This window comes from Chiloscyllium plagiosum, chromosome 23 (genome assembly GCF_004010195.1).
Source record: "Chiloscyllium plagiosum isolate BGI_BamShark_2017 chromosome 23, ASM401019v2, whole genome shotgun sequence".
Lineage (NCBI taxonomy): Eukaryota > Metazoa > Chordata > Chondrichthyes > Orectolobiformes > Hemiscylliidae > Chiloscyllium > Chiloscyllium plagiosum.
Genome location: NC_057732.1, coordinates 34,387,837 through 34,391,688, shown reverse-complemented (window position 1 = coordinate 34,391,688; position 3,852 = coordinate 34,387,837).

Below are 3,852 nucleotides of genomic sequence, written 5' to 3'. Positions count from 1 at the left end.
GAGGGTCTGGAGACATTTGTTGCAGACTTTGTGATAAGGGTGCAAATCGAAGAATAATGATGTTTTTAAGAATGTGAACCTCATGGCTTGTTAGAGCCAAGGAGGGGAGGGACTTGTACTGTATATAATGGGAGACTTTGTAAGCCTCAGCGCGCCTTTTTTCAAGGGTGCCCAACTCTGCAGACTTGTTAATAAAACTTTGTTCTCCTGAATTTGTCTAGAGCGATTATTGAGAAGCGATTTTCGTTTCTAACAAAAAGTGTCCTCAATTTATCGATCACGTTGCAGCGAAATTACATTAACAAAATGTGTGTTATCGCAGACAGGCACAAAACAAAACTGGGTATTATGGGTGAAGGGAAATATTGGGAAAGCAATTCAATTGTTTCCTGTTATCTGAGGTGATCCTTTTGACTGGTCAGGATACGCTATTCCTCATCTTCCTTCTCCAAGTACTTCCACTTGCTTACAAGTGGAACAGGCTCATACATGTTAAGTTTGGTCATAAGCCACAACTTACAGCAACTTAAGGCAAAATAAATTGCCTTTCTTCGGGTTTGAGGTGTTTTTATTGCAGAAAGAAGCATAGCTCCATCCTTTCTGGAAGTTTCTATCCAAACTTTCATACCGACAAGATAGTCAGGTAACCTGGGAGTCTATCATACAGTTGTTGTCAGGCAGAAGTCCTACATCATTAATAATTGATCACCACTCCCCAGACCAATCAGCTACCTTGTCCATTTGAACACACCCCTTGGCTCTAGCTAGTCTAAAACTAGATCTTCCTCCATTGCTTGAATAAATAGCAATGTAAACAAGACTTACAATGAGTGCCAGGTAAGTTGCTTTCAAAAAGTGCAGAAATTTTAAAATAGCCCCTCCCCATTTCAATCATAAATATAAATACAGAAACATTTTTTAAAATGGTCTTCACTAGCAACAGCCTTTTTGGATTATTAAGCTGAAGTTTGTCACAGATCCAAGAAAGCCGTTGCACCCAGCTTGCCAGAAATCCTGCGAGTTGGAAAAAACACCATTAAAAGAATTGAATTGAATTTATTGTCACGTGTACCGAGGCACAGTGAAAAGTTTTGTCTTGTGAGCAATACAGACAGATCACATTGTTAAATAGCAGAGATAAATACATAATAAGTAAACAGTGTCAAAAACAAAAACACAGGTACAGGCGAATGTTAAGAGTTTGTGAGTCCATTCAGTATTCTAACAACAGTAGGGTAGAAACTGTTACGAAGCTGGCTGGTGGATGTGTTCAGGCTTCTGTACCTTCTCCCCGATGGTAGAGGTTGTAAAAAAACATTACCAGGATGGGATGGATCTTTGAGAATGCTAGCGGCATTTCCTTGACAGCGGGCCTGGTAGATGGGTTCTGTAGATGGAAGATTGGCCTTTGTAATTGTCCAGTCCGAGTTCACCACTCTCTGTAACCATCTCCAATCTTGAATGGTGCAGTTGCCATACCAGGTAGTGATATATCCAGGCAGAATGCTCTCAATGGCACACCTATAAAAGTTGGCAAGGATATTCGCCATCGTGCCAAATTTCCTCAGCTTCCTGAGGAAGAAATGTTGTTGGGCGTTTGTAACCAGTGCGTCCACATGAACAGTCCAAGATAGCTTGTTGTGGATGACCAATCCCAGGAGCTTGACACTCTCCACTTGTTCCACCTTTGTGCTGTTAATGTGTAGGGGGGCCTGAGTAACATCCTGCCAAACGTCAATAATGAGTTCCTTAGTTTTGCTGGCATTGAGAGCTAGGTTGTTCTCAGTGCACCATTTTTCCAGGTCTTCCACCTCCTGTCTGTAGTCTGTTTCTTTGCCATCTGAGATTCGACAGACTGTGGTGGTGTCATCAGCGAACTTGTAAATGGCACTTGTCTCGTATTTGGCGATGCAGTCATGGGTATACAGTGGCACCCCTGGGGGGGGGGGGGTCCAGTGTTAAGAACTTCTAACTTAAGTAAAGACCTAGGTTCAAGTGACTGGCTGCAGAATTAAGGATCTTCTATCAATTTGCAGTCGACAACAATGTAATATCATCTCACTAAGCCAAAGGAACTGTGAGAAAATCACCTCATTCCATTCTTGTAGTTTAGACACTTGATCCACAGAATTTGTTTCTTGTTACTCATTGATTTTTCCATCCATGATACTTCTTCAGAACTGTTTATCTTGTCCATCTTGTTTGTGATTGAATGTATATGTGTCTGGGTTTAAAGAGGATATTGTTTAAGTGTATGTTATAATAGTTAATAATTTGTATTGTCACTTGTTACAAGATAAAGTTGCTTAAAATACAAGGTTTTTTTGCTGATTGATGAAATCTGGAATTAATTTCCTTTTGTTCTAAATAGCAATCAAAGTCTTAGAGATTCAACATGTCATTTGTACATTCTTAACAGCTTGTGGAATAGTGGAGCCTGATACCAGTGTGCTCCTTCTATTAGGATCGTGAGACTAGGTTCATATGTATAAATTAGGGGGCATATGTGCATAAGAGCAAGCATGTGGAAAATGAAATGGACACAGGATCAAATAGATGTTCTGTTCCCAAGTGACATAGCGGATAGTAAGAATTTTTCCAAGCTAGAGTGACAGAATAGACAAGTCCTCCTCGATTTAATTTGGAATAATACAGAGCATCCCAGTTTAGCCAGGAAGACATGTTTGGCATTTTTATCCAACCAGAAGGTTGCCAAGACTTTACAGCTAATTGCCCCTTCTGGGGGAGTTATCACTGATATACCTGTAACAAATGAAATTTTAAGGAGGTCAAGTAAATCGAAGTGATAGTCCCGAGGTGATAATGCATTTCACTCCTTTTGGATCCAATTAATTGGAAAAACCCATTGGTGGACACAGTAGGTTAACTGTCCAAGGAAATTGCAGACTGCTCCACCACCTTCTGCCTGAATTGTTAATGGATTCTGGACTAGTGGTGCTGGAAGAGCACAGCATTTCAGGCAGCATCCGAGGAGCAGTAAAATCGACGTTTCGGGCAAAAGCCCTTCATCAGGAATACATATAAGAACAGTTCCAAGAAGAGGTCTTCTGTTCACTGGGTGGCCAAAGCTTAGGAGTGTGGAAATGAACTGTAGCCACAAATTGAACAGCAGCCCCTTCAAACAATAGAAGGGCTGCAAACTCTATATTGCTGTGTAACATGAGCCCTAAAGATTTTAACAATCCTGGGGTATAGGATCTTTGGTTCTTTAGATTTTGAGGACTGAGGCATCAGTGCTTAGGGGTTTAGAGATTAGGTTTTTTGAGGTTTATGCAGTCAAAGAGTTGAAATTTTAAGATTCAGATTCCTGGGGTTTCAAGGTTTTCAGTCTCTTGGGTTTGGGTGTTGGAAAAACTCAAGATGGGCACTCGATTGGAATGGTTAACTATATTTTCCCTCCACAGATAGAGCTGCTGAGTTCCTGCAGTACTTTCTGTGTTTGATTTGAATTTCAGCAGTTTCTCTGCATTTATGTTTTGAATTTCTGTGTTTACTGTAACATTACATTGGTGTACCCCTCTCCCTCTCTGTGGGGTTTCCCGATCTCACCTCTCCCCTTCATCCGGGTCCTCACCTCTGGCGCCGCGCATGCGCGGGTAGTAAAGCCCGATGGGATCTGTAGTTCCTTGGAGCCGCGGAAGGAGAGGTACCCGGGAAAATGGCGGCGGGGATCGGGGAGGGATGAGGGAATATCGAGATAGGGGAATGTGGGTGGGGTGATATGGGGAATGGGGTAAAACGGGCTGAGAGAATATGGGGATGGGGTAATAAGGGGTGGGGAGTTACAGGGTAATGGGGTAGAGGGATTTGGAGATGGGGTCGTGGGGGAGA